General features: G+C 38.3%; 1 long non-coding RNA gene across 1 annotated transcript in view; it reads left to right on the forward strand.

The window, feature by feature from the left end:
* LOC140620537 (uncharacterized) overlaps positions 1-6,897 on the forward strand; it is a 43,973-nt gene extending 37,076 nt beyond the window's left edge. The window contains exons 2-3 of the long non-coding RNA XR_012020298.1: positions 284-457; positions 5,211-6,897. This is a non-coding gene — a long non-coding RNA (uncharacterized lncRNA). The remainder of the gene's footprint in view (positions 1-283; positions 458-5,210) is intronic.
* Positions 6,898-16,867: the final 9,970 nt, after the last annotated feature.

Genomic DNA, 16,867 nt, shown 5'->3' on the forward strand with positions numbered 1-16,867 from the left:
GTAATATCCTCTCTTTCATTCCTGATATTGATAATTTCTGTCTTTTTTTTGGTCAGTCTTGCCAGTGGTTTGTCAGATTTAATGTTTTTTTCAAAGCAGCAGCTTTTTGTTTTTTTTTTCCCTATTGAAAATCTTTTTTTTTTTTTCAATTTCACTTATTTCTACTCACAGCTTATTATTCTCTTTGTTTTGCTTGTTTTGGGTTTGTTTTGCTCTTTTTGTCTAGGTTCTTGAAGTAGGAGTTTAGATGATTCACACTTTACTTTTTTTTTTTTTTTTTTAGATTTTATTTATTTGAGAGAGAAAGAGTGAGACAGAGCATGAGCAGTGGGGAAGGGCAGAAGGAGAGAGACAAGCCGTCCTCGCTGAGCAGAGGGCCTGATGCGGGACTCAATCCCAGGACTCTAAGATCATGACTCGAGCCAAAGGCAAACACTTAACTGAATGAGCCAAGCAGGTACCCTGATGCTTTACCTTTTTTCTAATATATATATATATATATATATATATATATATATATATTACTAATTTTCTAATGTATATGTATATAAATTATATATATATATATATATATTTAGTACTATAAATTTCCCTTTCAATACTGCTTTTGCTGTGTGTCCAAATTTTTATACATTGTATTTTCATTTTCATTCAGTTCAGTCTATATTTTTTATTTCTCTTGAGATTTCCTCTTTTGCCTATGAGTGAGTGAGTTATTTATTTATTGCCTATGAGTTATTTAGAAGTGTATTGTTTAGTTTTCAAGCATTTGGAATCTTTCCTGTTATCTTTTTTGTTATTGATTTCTTGTTTGATTCCATTGTGATTGGAAAGTACATCCTATATGATTTCAATTCTTTCAAATTTGTTGAGGTTTGTTTTATGGCTCAAAGTATGGTCTATCTTGATATATGTTCTGTAGACACTAGAAAATAATGTATATTCAGTTTTTGTTAGGGAGAGGATTCCATAAATGCCAGTTAGATTTTGTTGGTTGATATTGTTGAGTTCTTCTGTATTCTTGTTGACTTTGTCCAGGTGTTCAATCAATTGTTGAGAAGGGGGTTCTGAAATCTATAACTAGTTGTGGATTTGTCCATTTCTCCATCCACTTTATCAGTTTTTGCTTCATATATTTTGTAGCAAAAACTGTATTTTCTATTGGGTGATATATACACATTTAGAACTGCTATGTCCTCTTGGTCATTATAAAATGTTGTTGTCTGTGGTAATTTTCTGTGCTCTGATGTCTACCTTGTCTAATAGCAATAGAGCCACTCCCATTTCCTTTTGATTAATATTTACATGTTATCTTTTCCATCATCTTACTTTCAACCTGCCTATATTGTTATGCTTGAAGTGAATTTCATGTAGACAGAAGATAGTTGGATAATACTTTTAATCTACTCTCCCAATTTCTATCTTTTAATTGATATATCATTTATATTTAATATAATTATTGATATGCTAGGGCTGTCTGTCATTTAATTTGTTTTCTGTTTATTTTCTTTTTTTTCTCTATTTTCTTTTTTCCTACATTCCTATGAGTTACTTGACCATTCTTTAGAATTCCATTTTTATTTATTTGTAGTATTGAACATATCTTTTTATTTAGCTTTTTTATTGGTTGTTCTATCCATAGGTATTAGATTATATGTATGTGTGTGTGTGTGTATATATATATCTATATATCTATATATCTATATCTATCTGTAACATATCACAGTATACCAGTATTGTCATTTTACCAATTCAAGTGAGATACCGAAACCTCACTTCCTTTATGTCCCTTTATCCTCTTTCGTTTATTATATAACTATCTTTAATATTTCTTCTACATACATTCAGAACTATACTGACAATGTTAAAACTTTTGCTTGATCTTCAAAAGGAATTTAGATAATTCAAGAGAAGGAAAGTTTATTTACCCCTATTTTTGCTTATCATGTCCTTTTCTCTTGATTTCTAAGGTTTTGTTTTCTTGTTTGTTTGTTTTTAATGTTTTTCTGTTTAGAGAACTTCCTTTAGCTATTCATTTAGAGTAGGTGTGCTGGGGACAAATTCTTAGTTTTTCTTAATCTGAGAATACCTTTACTTCCCCTTCATTCCTGAAGGATATTTTTGCTGGGTATAGGATTCTAGGTTAAGTCCTTTCTTTCACTACCTGAAAATTATTGTGCCACTTTCTGCTGGCCTCCATGGTTTCTGATGAGAGATCCACTGTCATTTTAATTGTTTTCCCCTAAAGAAAAGCTGTCATATTTTCTCTGGTTGATTTTTTTGTATATTTTTTATTGAAGTTTGATTTGCCAACATATAGCATAACACCCAGTGCTCATCCCGTCAAGTGCCCCCGTCAGTGCCTGACACCCAGTCACCCCATCCCCCCGCCCACCTCCCTTTCCACTACCCCTTGTTCATTTCCCAGAGTTAGGTGTCTCTTATGTTCTGTCACCCTTACTGACTGATATTTCCCACTCATTTTCTCTCCTTTCCCTTTTATTCCCCTTTACTATTTTTTATATTCCCCAAATGAATGAGACCATATAATGTTTGTCTTTCTCCAATTGACTTACTTCACTCAGCATAATACCCTCCATTTCTATCCATGTTGAAGCAAATGGTGGGTGTCATTTCTAATGGCTGAGTAATATTCCGTTGTGTATATAGACCACATCTTTATCCATTCATCTGTCGATGGACACCGAGGCTCCTTCCACAGTTTGGCTATTGTGGACATTGCTGCTATAAACATTGGGGTGCAGGTGTCCTGCCATTTCACTGCATCTGTATCTTTGGGGTAAATCCCCAGCAGTGCAATTGCTGGGTCATAGGGCAGGTCTATTTTTAACTCTTTGAGGAACCTCCACACAGTTTTCCATAGTGGCTGTACCAGTTCACATTCCCACCAACCATGCAAGAGGCTTCCCCTTTATCTACATCCTCTCCAACATTTATTGTTTCCTGTCTTGTTAATTTTCCCCATTCTCACTGGTGTGAGGTGGTATCTCATTGTGGTTTTGATTTGTATTTCCCTGATGGCAAGTGATGGAGAACATTTTCTCATGTGCTTGTTGGCTATGTCTATGTCTTCTTTGGTGAAATTTCTGTACATGTCTTTTGCTCATTTTATGATTGGATTGTTTGTTTCTTTGCTGTTGAATTTAATAAGTTCTTTATAGATCTTGGACACTAGCCCTTTATCTGATATGGCATTTGCAAATATTTTCTCCCATTCTGTAGGTTGTCTTTTAGTTTTGTTGACTGTTTCTTTTGCTGTGCAGAAGCTTTTTACTTGATTAAGTCCCAATAATTCATTTTTGCTTTTGTTTCCCTTGCCTTCATAGATGTATCTTTTTTTTTTTTTCATAGATGTATCTTGCAAGAAGTTGCTGTGGCCAAGTTCAAAAAAGGTGTTGCCTGTGTTCTCCTCTAGGATTTTGATGGATTTTTGTCTCACATTTAGATCTTTCATCCATTTTGAGTTTATCTTTGTGTATGGTATAAGAGAATGGTCTAGTTTCATACTCTGATTTTAAGAATTTTTCTTTGTCTTTAGTTTAAAATTTTTAATTATAATGTATCTTTTTGTGAATTTATTTGGGCTTATCCTGTATGAGGTTTTATTCATCTTCTTAAATTGGTAGATTTATACCTCTTGCCAAACTTGATAAGTTTTCAGCTATTATTTCTTTGGGTACCTTTTCAGCCTCCTCCCCTTTCTCCACTCTTCTGGGACTCTGTTCTTTTTTGTTTATTTTTGTTTTTGTTTATTTTATTTGTTGTTTAGATTGGGTAATTTCTATTGTTCTGTCATCCAGTTCACTGATTCTTTCCTCTGTCTCCCATTTGGTTATTGAGGCCATTGACTGAGCTTTTATTTCAGTTACTGTATTTTTCAGTTCCAAAATTTCTCATCCTTCTTTATATACATTCTTTTTCTTTCCTGAGGCTTTCTATCTTTTCATTGACTTCAGGTGCATTTGTAATTGCTTGCTTAAGCATTTTTATCATGGCTGCTTTTAAATCTTAAGTGACATAATTCTTACATTCTTCTTGGTGTTGATGTCTATTGATTGTATTTTTTCATGTAGTTTGAGATCTTCCTGGATTGTGCTATGATGAGTGATTTTTTGCCTGAAACCTGGACATTTTTGTATTATGAGGTTATTTAATTTGTTTTGGCTGGATTTCTCTGACACCACTTCAGCAAGGAAGTTGTAGTGCTGCCTTGTTACTGTCAGGTGGAAGTAGAAGTCTAGGTTTCCTATGTGGCATTTGTTGACACCTGATTGGGGGGGGGGTGTTCCTTGTTACTGCTGGTTAGGATTCTGGCTACCCATGTAGTCTTCACTGACGTGGCAGGGATGGGGTTGCATTACCACTCTGCAGGGATGGAATAAAAGCCCTGCCTCCCGACTTGGTCTTTTCCGATACTGACTGGATATGGGTGTTGGGACACCTTGTTAAAGCCTCATGAGGATGGAAATCTAGGCTCCCCACTTTGGCCTTTGCTGGCATCAGTAGAGGTGGGATCACAATTTTTATTATAGTATTTGATTGAAGTAGAATGATTATTGGCTAAAAGTGTTCTGTCTTGCTAGACTGGTTCTTTTCAGACCCTTTGGCTAGAGAGAGCAGGTTTTCCTTTTCTTCCCTTTTTTCTCCCTGTGTGTGTTGGCATTTCTGGGTTGTTGGCTTCTTCATTCCATGTATGGGATATATGAAGCAAAAAGAAAACCCAGGGAGCTCAAAATATCATTTCTTGGATACTGAGGTCCCTAGCTGATCTATTGCCTTTTACCTTTTAGTCTACTTGCATTTTATATGTCATGTTATAAGTTTAGGGTTTTTAGTTGTATATACTGGAAGAAATAGGGAAAAACATGTCTATCCCATCTTCCTGGAATTGGAAGTATCTTCTGGACTCATGGATATTTATTTTCTACTTTAGGTTCTAATCTTTTTTTTTTAAATTTTTATTTATTTATGATAGTCACAGAGAGAGAGAGAGAGAGAGAGAGAGAGAGGCAGAGACACAGGCAGAGGGAGAAGCAGGCTCCATGCACCGGGAGCCCGATGTGGGACTCGATCCCAGGTCTCCAGGATCGCGCCCTGGGCCAAAGGCAGGCGCCAAACCGCTGCACCACCCAGGGATCCCTATTTTCTACTTTAGGTTCTAATCTAATACTATTTTCTTTTTTGCTTAGAGTTTTCCAGCTATATTGGGAATGGAATCTCCTTTTTGCACCAGAATTCACCTGGGTTGCTTCAAGGATCAAGGAAGGAAGGAACCTCATCTCATGGAAGGACCAGAACTCCATTTCAATGTAGAAGGAGAGACTTGGCTTCTTTCAAGCCCTTCCCATCTGACAGCTTGAGTAGAGGCCTTACTTGTAGCCATTTCTGTGGCTCCCCCAAGAGTTTTCCTATATAAATTGGAGGTAGGCTGTTAACTGGTTGCAGGGCAAAGGCACCAGACTCCTGTCTGTCCTCCTTGGAGCCTTAATCTTGCCCATTTGATTGCGACCATTCTTCCTCCCATCTTACCTTGTGAGGAAATGGGATACAGCCAAGGTGATCACTTATCTGGGGTGACAGCAAGTAAACATGAAAAATGTGCTGAGGAACACAAGAGGACAGTGATCAGAAAGGCTTTTTCTTTCAACCTAAATCATGATGTTTTGGGCGTCGGCTAGAGTTTTCTAAGTTATTTATAACTGTCCATCCCTGTTAGGGGATATATGTTTTATCTAAAAATAGGTAATCTTTCCTAATCAAATGATAAATGTGTGTGTCCCAAATGGAAGCCCCATAGTTACCCACCTCATTACAGAAGTTCAGGTGAATAATGGAAATATTACCAGCATGACACTGGATCAGATGCTTCAAGATTCTCAGTATTTGGAAGTTAGGGCTCTTTAAGTTTTTTGGTGGAAGGTCCTTCATGCTAGTAGAGGTAGCCCTTACAAGTCAAGTCCTTTTAGAATGATATTCAAAGTACTTCTTATTCCTAGCAGCTAATGATTGTGTGCGTAGGAGGTTATGTTGTGTTCCTTTGGAGTTTATGTCACATACAGACAGCATCTGGCTCTTTATCTCCAATCCTTCTTGAGGGATCCCAGTGGGGCATCTCAGTCCCAGACTTAGTGGGTGTCTAATACTCATTTCCTCGTTACACAAAGGGAAATTCACAGAGTGTTAGAGCTGGCAGGAAGCTAATTATTGCTTCTCAACTCTGGTTGCTATTTAAAAATTTCTGGAAAAATAAAAACACTAATGCCTGGGCCCAGTCTCTAGAGATTCTGACTTTTTACACCAGCCCAATAAAGTAGGTAGTGTTATTATTTCTTCTTAATAGATATAGGCCCTGAGACCTGGACTAAGTTTCCCTCAGACCCCATAGTTACTCATGGAGGAGCAGGATTTAAGCCCAAGTGGTTCGAGTTTGGAATCCCAGATTATAGTAACCCACTACCTGGAGGTGGGCCTTGACACACATGGTTTCCTTCTCCTATGCCAGGGATTCTCCAGTTAGAATCACCTGGGGAGATTTTGACAAATATGGACACTAAGATCCCAACATTATATTCTGGTCTGGGATGAGGCCAGTGCATCGATGGGTTTTTAGATATCTCCAGGTGATTTGAGTGAGCATCCAGGATCAAGAACCACTGTCTATGTTTGATCATATAAACCACCTGCCACTTTTTAGAAACAGACCTCAATGCCCAGAGGTGGAAGTGAGCCAGAGGTAGTGCTAGGACTCAGATGCGGCCCAATTTTCTATCCAGAAGAGGCATCTGGCTGAATAAGGCCCTTGATCTTTTTATTTATTTATTTTTGGGGGTTATATTTTTATTAAAATATTTTTAACCCATTGAGGACATTGCAAGATTGGGGAAATTTCATATAGAGGTCCGGATTTTAGAATTCACTAGAAATGTTAGAGTATCTGGTAATACTTGGCTGGAGCTGAGCAGTAGCTGATGCCTTGTGGCAGGATTGTCCTTACCACTTAGACCTATTCCACTGCCTTCCTGGCATTCCCATTGCTGTTTCCCAAAGGTGCTGGAGTTTACAACCACCATATTTCTCCCATGCTATCCATCATAAAAAGTTGTGTAGTTGTCTTAGTTGCTCTTCTAGATTGCAAACATGGTAAGATTTTCAACCTGGGGACAATTCTCTTCCCTAGAGAACATATGGCAATGTCTGGAGATCTGTTTGGTTGTCATACTGATAGGGGGTATTGTGAGAGGACAGCATTGCTGACTTCTCATGGGTAGAGGTCAGAAAGGCTGCTAAACATCCCACAAACAAACATCCCTGCAACTAAGAATTAACTGGCCCCGAACGTCAGCAGTACAGAGGTTGAGAAACTGCCTTAAGTGTACTGTCTGTGTCTCTTGCTCACCTCTGAGTCCCCAGCCTGGCTGGTGGCACATAGTAGACAGTCAATTAAATGTCAGCTGGCGGCCTGACGGATGTCAGACTGTTGGCTTTTCCCCTGCTCCCGCTGGGCTTCTGCCTAACGCATCGTTGCTTTGCTCTGTGTGCACCATATGGCCCTGAAATAAGTGAGTGAGTCAATAAAAAGCCTGCCATATGCGAAGTAAGTGATCTTATGAATGAAATCCAGAGCAGGGACACAATTATTTCTTCTGAAGAAAGAGACTAATTAAACACACAATTGCAGCAAGCACATTTGCTGGGAGAACTGAAGGCGTTCTGCTGTAGGAAGAAGTATTGCTCATTCCTAAGGAAGGGTAATAGGGAGGAAGTCTTAATCATGCTTTTAATGATCAAAGGTGTCTTTAAAATCAATCCTTTCATTAACTGGGTGAAGAATGATACTGACCTAGTGGGACATTTCAGGCAGTATAAATTAACTATAAATTGCTGCGAACGATCTGCCTGGTATCTAGCTCCCATACTTTTGCTGGAAGGGGTAGAAGGAAATTCAGTTAAGGCTGATATTAAATAACCCAAGCTAGGGGGGACCCCTGGGTAGCTTCTCCAGGTAAGTGTCTGCTTTCAGGTCATGATCCCAGGGTCCTGGGATTGAGTCCTACATCGGGCTTCCTGCTTAATAAAATCTATTAATCTGTCTATCTTAAAAAAAAAAACAAACAAACCCCAAACCCAAACTCGGGTATGCTGAATTAAGGCTTCATGTCACCCTTTTGGTGACCACTTGGGATTGGGGTCCATGCTGGACTTAGCCTGGCTACCACTGTGTCTAGCCTTGCAGCTATGTCCAAAATGAGGTGGCAAATTTAGGGTGACCAGCCATCTGGGTTTGTCTGGGACTGTCTCAGTTTTAGTACTGGAAATCCTGTGTTCTGGAAAATTCCTCTGTGAAAAGTTCTGGATTTCAGTGAGGAGTGTAGTAGATCATGGGACAAGTACAAAAACCATACTGTGATCCAAAATATAGTGCTAAAAGCAATACTGTTCTAGTGTTAAATGGATGTGAAAGAGGTGGTCATTTGCCTTCTATATTTGCTGTGGCTGTTCTTGCCACTGTTCTTGCCACTGCTGATGTTGGCAACCATGGGCAGCCTTTGGAAGGCGCCCTTTGTTCATCCTTGCTCATCTAAGACTCCTCTTCCTTGTTTATTCAACACAGAGAGAGGGTTGTAATGAGTGCCAAGTGAAATAAGGCCATCAAATGCCCACTGAAGAGCTTGGTTCAGAGCAAGTGCCCAATAAATGTTAAATGACACTACTAAAATAATTGTACCACAATGATTATTATTACTGTTAGTGTAAACCTCTCAGTGGATGTGATCAGCCAAGAAAGGGCAGCACAGGTCTTTAACCTGAACATCTTTCTTGTAAGCACCAGCTCTTCTTGGATGATGGGGACTCCCATTCTATGTGGCAGGGAGATGGGGTGATTGCCTTGGACCATGTTCTTTGAGCTCCAGTCACTTGGACAGGGATTTGGGGAGTGGATGTGGGAAATAGGGAGGAGACCAGTTGGGGCCCCCAGAGACCCAAGTTTAGAGTGATGATGGACTCACTCATCCTTTTCCCTAGAGAAGTCCCTTCTATAAGTTGTTATTTTGGTGTCATATACACTGGGAAGCTATTACCACAATCAAGAAAATGAATGTATCCTTCATGCTCACAAGCTTGTTATGTCTTATTCCCTAACCTAAGGCCACAAATATTTTCTCTGTTTTCATCTAGAAGTTTATTGCCTAACCTTTTACATTTAGGCCTATGGTCCATTTTGAATTGAACTTCAAGGTGCAGATCAAGGGACATATTTCTGCACCATTTATTGATAGTGTTGCCCATATACATGTGGCCATTTTCTCAACTCTCTATTCTGTTCCATCGATATCTTTGTCTATTTTGGTGCCCTCACAACGCTGTCTGGACTATTGTAGCTTTATGATCAGTCTCCAGTGTTCCTTCTTTTCAACATACCCTCTAATACAACGTTAAATAGAAGTGATGAGTGCGCATCCTTGCCTTGTTCCTTTTTTTTTTTCCTTGCCTTGTTCCTGATGTCAGGGAGAAAGGCATTCAATTTTTTAAAAATCAAGGATGATGTTGGCTCTAGGCTTTTTGTAGATATCTTTTATAAGGTTGAGGAGATTCCCTCTATTCCTAGTTTTCCGAGAGTTTTTATGAAGAATGGATATTGGATTTTATCAAATGCTTCTTCTGAGTCTGTTGACATAATTACATGGTTTTCCCATTTTGAATTTATTAATATATATTCAATTATATTGATTGGTTTTGAATGTGAAACCAATCTTACATTTCTAGGATGAATCCCACTTGGTTACAGTGTATCTTATTTTTATATATGGTTGGATTTGATTTGATAAAATTCTGTTTAGAATTTTTGTATCTATGTTCATGAGGGATATTGCTTTTTTTTTTTTTAATTTATTTTTTATTGGTGTTCAATTTACTAACATACAGAATAACCCCCAGTGCCCGTCACCCATTCACTCCCACCCCCCGCCCAGGGATATTGCTTTTTTTGTTTGTTTGTTTGTTGTTTTTTTTTTTTTTTGTAATACCTGTCAGGCTTTGGTATTGATTCTGGCCTCAGAGAATAAGTTGGGAAGTATTCTCTCCTCTTCAATTTTCTAAAAAACTTATATAGTATTGGTATTATGGCTTCCTTAAATGTTTAGTAGAATTCACCAGTAAAACTATTTGGGCCAGGAGTTTTCTTTGAGTTAGTAAAAAAAAAGACTTTTTTTAAACATTTTATTTTATTATTTTATTTTTTATTTATTTTTATTTATTTAAGATTTTATTTTTAAGTAATCTCTACACTCAACATGGGGCTTGAACTCATGACCCAGAGATTGGGAGTTGCAAGCTCTACCAACTGAGCCAGTCAGGTACCCTTCTTTGGGTATAGTTTTTAAACTATAAATTAAATTTCTTTAATAAATAAAGGGCTATTCAGGTATTTACTACTTCTTGAGTGAGCTTTGGTAGTTTGTGTTATTCAAGGAATTTTTCCATTTTATTTAAGTTGCCAAGTTTATTGGCATAAAGTTGATCATAATATTCAGTTTGTTTTCCTTTTATTATCTGTAGAATCTATAACGATATTCTCATTCTTAATGTTGATAATTTGTCTCTGCTTTCTTTTTTTTTCCGAGCAGTCTTACTTAGATTTATCAATTTCATTAATGTTCTTGAAGAATCAGATTTGAGTTTTATTGATTTTCTCTGTTGTTTTTCTGTTTTTTCTTTCATTGATTTCTGATTTCTGATACTTTTATTTACTTTGGGTTTGGTTTGCTTTTCTTTCTTAAGGTGGAAGTTGAGGCCATTGATTTGAGACCTTTCTTCTTTTCTAATATGCTTTTTAGTGCTGTAAATTTCCCCCTACACATGGCTTTAGTGGCATCTAACAAATTTTTACATGTATATTTCATTTAAATTAATTTCAAAATACTTTCTATTTCTCTTTTGGTATTTTCTTTGACCTATGAGTTATTTAGAAATGTATCAATTAGTCTCTAAACATTTGAAGACTTTCCAGAGATCTGGTATTGATTTTTTAATTAAATTCTGCTGTCGAAGGAGAATATATTTTGTATGACTTGAATTTTTAATTTATTGAAAGTTGCTTTATGGACAGAATCTTGGTAAATGTTCTGTATACACATGAAAAAAATATGGGTTCTGCATTATGAAGTCTTCTATAAATATCAATTAGGTCAAGTTGATTGATGGTGTTCAGTTTTTTATATCTTTACTGAATTTTTCCCTACTTGTTCTATCAATCATTGAGAAAGGGGTATTGAAATATCTCATTATATTTGTGGATTTTCCTATTTCTCCTCTCAGTTCTTTTTATTCATGTATTCTAAAACCCTATTTTTAGGGCCATAAACATTTAAGATTGTTATATCAACTCGATGGATCTATTTATTATTATGAATTTGTGTTCTTCATTCCTGGTGATACATTCTTTGTCCTTAAATGAAGTTTGATGTGAATATAGCCAACCTGATCCATGGAAACTGTGAGATATAATTTAATACTCCAAGTTTATGATAGTTATATAGCAATAGAAAACAAATACCCTGGGTATGGAGTTCTGGGTTGGAGATTTTTGTCTCCGTACTTTATTTTTTTTTTTTTAATTTTTTAATTTATTTATGATAGTCACAGAGAGAGAGAAAGAGAGGCAGAGACACAGGCAGAGGGAGAAGCAGGCTCCATGCACCGGGAGCCCGACGTGGGATTCGATCCCGGGTCTCCAGGATCGCGCCCTGGGCCAAAGGCAGGCGCTAAACCGCTGCACCACCCAGGGATCCCTGTCTCCGTACTTTAAAGATGTAATCCCACTCTTCTTGATTGCATTATTTCTGATAAAAAGTCTGCTGTGACCTTTGTTTCCCCCCCCCCCCCACTGCCCGCCCCCGTGTATGTAATGTGTCTTAAAAAAAAAAAAAATTCTGGGGATGCCTTGGTGGCTCGTCGTTTGGGTGTCTGCCTTTGGCTCAGGGTATGGTTCAGGAGTACAGGGATGGAGTCCCATATCAGGCTTCCTGCGGGGCACCCTTTTCCCCTCTGCCTATGTCTGTGCCTCTCTCTCTGTGTCTCTCATGAATAAATAAATAAATCGTTTAAGAATAATTCTGGCTACCTCTAGGGTTTTTTTTTTTTTTTTTTTTTTTAATGATTTTGAGTAACTTGACTACAATGTGTCTTGGGATAATTTCTTCAAATGTCCTCTGTTGAAGTGTATTAAGCTTCCTGATCTGTGGGTTTATAGTTTTCATTAAATTTGGAAAAGTTTCAGGGGATCCCTGGGTGGCTCCGCGGTTTAGCGCCTTCCTTTGGCCCAGGGCGCGATCCTGGAGTCCCGTGTTGGGCTCCCGGCATGGAGCCTGCTTCTCCCTCTGCCTGTGTCTCTGCCCCCCCACTCTCTATCATAAATAAATAAAATCTTTAAAATTTGGAAAAGTTTCAGCCATGATTTCTTCAAATATTCTTTTCAGTGATCCTTGCCCTCCTGTGTCTTCTCCTTTGGGGACTCAATTACACATATATTAGGTTGCTCAAAGTTGTCCCACAGCTCAATGACATTTTACTTTGTTTATTGAAATAATTTTTCTCTAGATTTTAATATTGGAGAGATTTTTGCTATATCTTCAAGTTTACAAAACTCCTTCTGTGATGTTTAGTTTTCCTTTTTTTTTTTTCCTAAAGATTTTATTTATTCAGGAGAGACACACACAGAGAAAGATAGAGACATAGGCGGAGGGAGAAGCAAGCTCCCTGTGGGGAACCCCGTGCAGGACTTGATCCCAGGATCTTGGGATCATGATCTGAGCCAAAGGCAGATGCTCAACCATGCAGGGAGCCTGACGAGGGACTCGATCCTGAGTCTCCAGGCCCGGGCTGCCCTCAGTGTATTTTTAAATCTCAGACATTATAGTTTTAATCTCTTGGTTTCAATCTTTTTTTCTTTTTCTTTTTTTTCATCTTCCATTGCTCCACTTAACTTTTCAGATATATGGGGAACGTCAGGGCATGATCCCTGCACGGAGCCTGGGTCTCTGCCTCTTTCTCTGTGTGTCTCTTATGAATAAATAAATAAAATCTTTTTAAAGCCTTTTCAAACATATGAAATACAGTGTAATACTATTTTTTTTAAAGATTTTATTTATTTATTCATAGAGACAGAGAGAGGTGGGGTCGGGAGTGGGCAGAAGCACAGCCAGAGGTAGAAGCAGGCTCCATGCAGGGAGCCTGATGTGGGACTGGATCCAGGGTCCCCAGGATCACACCCCAGGCTGCAGGCGGTGCTAAACCGCTCTGCCACCGGGGCTGCCCAGTTTAATACTATTTTAATATTCTTTTTTGATAGTTCTAATACCTGTGTCAGGGTAAGTTTCAACTGAGTAACTTTTTTCCTCATCATGGCTGTTACTTTTCTGTTTTTTTGCATGCCTGGTAATTTTTCACTGGATTCCAGAATTTGACTTTTACCTTTTTTATGCTGGATGTTTTTGTTTTCCTGTAAATATTTTTGAGCATTGTTCTGAGATGTACTTACATTGGTTGGAAATATTTGATCCTTTTGAGTCTTGTTTTTAAGATCCATTGGGTTGGACCAGAGCTGTATTTAGTTTGGGGTTAATTATTGCCCACACTACTGAAACGAGGCTCTTGCTCTGTGAATTATGAGGTTTTACAGTCCTCTTGAGTGCTGTATATTATTTCCTCTTATACTTTTGACTTATTCATTCTCCATTCTTGAGTAGTTTCCTCACACTGCTAATCCGTACTCTGCTGAATGTTCCTAGAGGACCCTCTGCAGGTCTCTAGAGTTTTCTCTCTGTAAGGTCTCTCCTTTGTGATACTCTGTCCTATGAATCCTAGCTCTTCCATTTCTCTGGACTCTCAGTTTTGTCTCCTCAACTCAGGGCTTCTCCTGCGGGCTGCCCAGATTTTCCTTCTTAGTGCTGTAATCTGGAAACTCTGCCAAGACAGCGAGCTGGACACTGGGGGTTCATCTGGTCTGTTTCCTCACTCTCTGGGGCCACTGTCTTTCACCCTAATAATTAGTTTCTTGAAAATTGTTCTTTCAAAGATTTTTGTATAGTATTTTAGTTATTTCAGATAATAGGGTAAATCAGATCCTTCTTTTTTCCACGTGGGCTGGAAGCAGAAGTCCAAACCTGTTTTATTGGCCAATTTCTAGCTATATTCTGGTTTAAACTCACTGTTGTGACTGTATGAATTAGAACATTTTGCTATCTTCCCTGTTGTTGTTGTAGTCATCGTCATCGTCGTCTTTTTTTAAAGATCTTAAGTAATTCCTACACCCAGTGTAGGGCTTGAACTTACACCCCTAGATCAAGAAGAGTCACATACTCTACCAACGGAGCCAGCTAGCTGCCCCACTCTCTTCCTCTTATTATCTAGTCTGCTTTCGACAATGTTTTGATGATCTCTATGCTTTCCCCCTGAATTCTGTGACTTAATAAATTCTATTTTTATTCACTTACTAATCTTAATTGACTTTCATCCTCTAATGCAGTAAATTTCTTTCCTGACCAATACGATCTGACATACACACAATGCATTTCTTCTTCACTTTCATATTCATCAACAAAAGAATGGCAGTACTGCCTTGCTACCATCAATTGAATCATCGTGTCCCTCTAACATCATATATTCAAGCCCTAATCTCTAGTGCAATGGTATTTAGAGGTGGGATCTTTGGAAGGTAATTAGATTTAAATGAGGTCATGAAAGTGGGACCCTTATGATGGGATTAGCATCCTTGTTGTGTGTGTTAAACTTAAAGCCCAGTACAGAGCCCAACACAGTATGTGAACTCATGACCCTGAGATCAAGACCTGAGCTGAGATTAAGAATCAGATGATTAACCAACTAAGCCACCTGGGTGCCCCAGGATTAGTGTCTTTTTTTTTTTTTTTTTTTTTTTTTTTTTTAGGATTAGTGTCTTTATAACAAGAGCTCCCTCTCTCCAGATGCACACACCAAAGAAAGGCTATATGAGGACATACTGAGAAGGATGTTGGCTTGGCTGTCTACAAGCCTGAAGGAGTTCTCACAAACCAAACCCTGCTGAGCCTTGATCTTGGACCTTCCAGGCTCCAGAACTGTGAGAAAATAAATTTCTGTTGTCTAAGTTGCTTATTCTCTGGTGTTTTGTTATGATCACTAAAGAGGATTAATAGACCTGCCATCTTTATGAAACATTTGCTTTCTCTCTTCTTGTCATCTTTCTCAGGCTGCCATCTTGGAGTTTTTCTCCCATTTAAGTTATTTTATAACCTGTAGTCTAGGTTGTTTCTTCCTCTCCTTCCCTTTTTAACCCCTGCACTATTCTAGGCTAAGCTTTCCTGGTTTATAATAGCCTTTGCCTTTCTGGTCCTCTACCCCATACATGATGCCATGGTATTTCTATAAACCATGGCTCTGGTCATGGCACACCATACACCTTCATTGACTCCACTGTTATCAGAGATGGTATTCAAAATTTTTGAGTTCTTTCCTTTAGAATGCTATTTTTAATCTGCCAGTTGGATGGATATAATTTCTCCTTTGTGCCCCCATAGGGGGTTTCTTTTCTTTTGCAGTCTTTGCACATATCAGTTTTCTCCTGGTAATCAGCTGTGAACTGGCGTCTCCTTACTAGTCTGCAAACTCCCTGATAGTACACCAGGATCAGGACACTTCAGAGAGCTTTGAACATATTAGGTGCTCACCAAATACCTGCATCACAATCTCCATGATCTTGATTTCATGGTCTAGATTTTTTTTAAAGATTTTATTTATTCATGACAGAGAGAAAGAGGGAGAGACATAGGCAGAGGGAGAAGCGGGCCCAATGTGGGACTCAATCCCTGAATCTGGGATCATGACCTGAACAAAAGGCAGATGCTTAACTGCTGAGCCACCCACGCGTCCCTCATGGTTTAGATTTTAACGTGATCTTAAGATTTCTTTTAAAAGAAATGTTTAGGGGCATCTGAGTGGCGTAGTCAGTTGAGCATGTGACTCTTGGTTTCAGCTCAGGTCATGATCTCAGGGTCCTGGGATTGAGCCCTGAGCCAGCTCCATGTTCAGTATGGAGTCTGCTTGAGATTCTCCCTTTCTCTCTGCCCCTCCTGCTCATGTTGTCTCATTCTCTCTCTCTCAAATAAATGAATAAAATCTTTTATAAAAATAAATGTTTAGAAAAGAGTAGAAAACCACCATAACATACCTACCCTAACACAACTCATATTTGTTCTTCACCTCTCAGACTTTGTGTCTGCATTTCAAAGCTATATTCACAGTGAACATTCAAATCAAAGTTCTTTTTTTAAAACATACTACCTTGCACATTTCCCCCTGTATTTAGCTTTATCATTTTAAGTAACTGTAATATTCCATTAAGTAGAAGTACCATAACTTACTAGATTGTATTAAGATTTATTGGATTCAAACCTGTAGAAATGTAACCTGATATCAGGTTTATCCTATTAATATAGCATAGCCCCTTCACTAGTTTCCATGAGAAATACAGGCAGACCAAGTACTTTTTAGCCCTGTTTACTAAAGATCTAAGGGCCTAGGCAGGGATCACATTTCACAGACCAGAGCCTTTACTTAAGAGGTTATGGTTAATGCAGATTTTTTTTTATCTATAGAGAACCCCCCCTCCAACTCCCACTCTGCCCCATCCCATACCCAGTGTTCAACCTGCCTTCTCAGTTTCCCTGCAAATTTCTCATCATGTTATTCAGAGCATGTTACTTTGCCCTAGTAAATTCTTTCAATGAATAGAACCAAAAACTCAGTAAAGTAGAGTCCTCCAGGTATGGGACTCACCCTCCTGGGTGTACAT

This window comes from Canis lupus, chromosome 29 (assembly GCF_048164855.1).
Source record: "Canis lupus baileyi chromosome 29, mCanLup2.hap1, whole genome shotgun sequence".
Taxonomy (NCBI): Eukaryota; Metazoa; Chordata; class Mammalia; order Carnivora; family Canidae; genus Canis; species Canis lupus.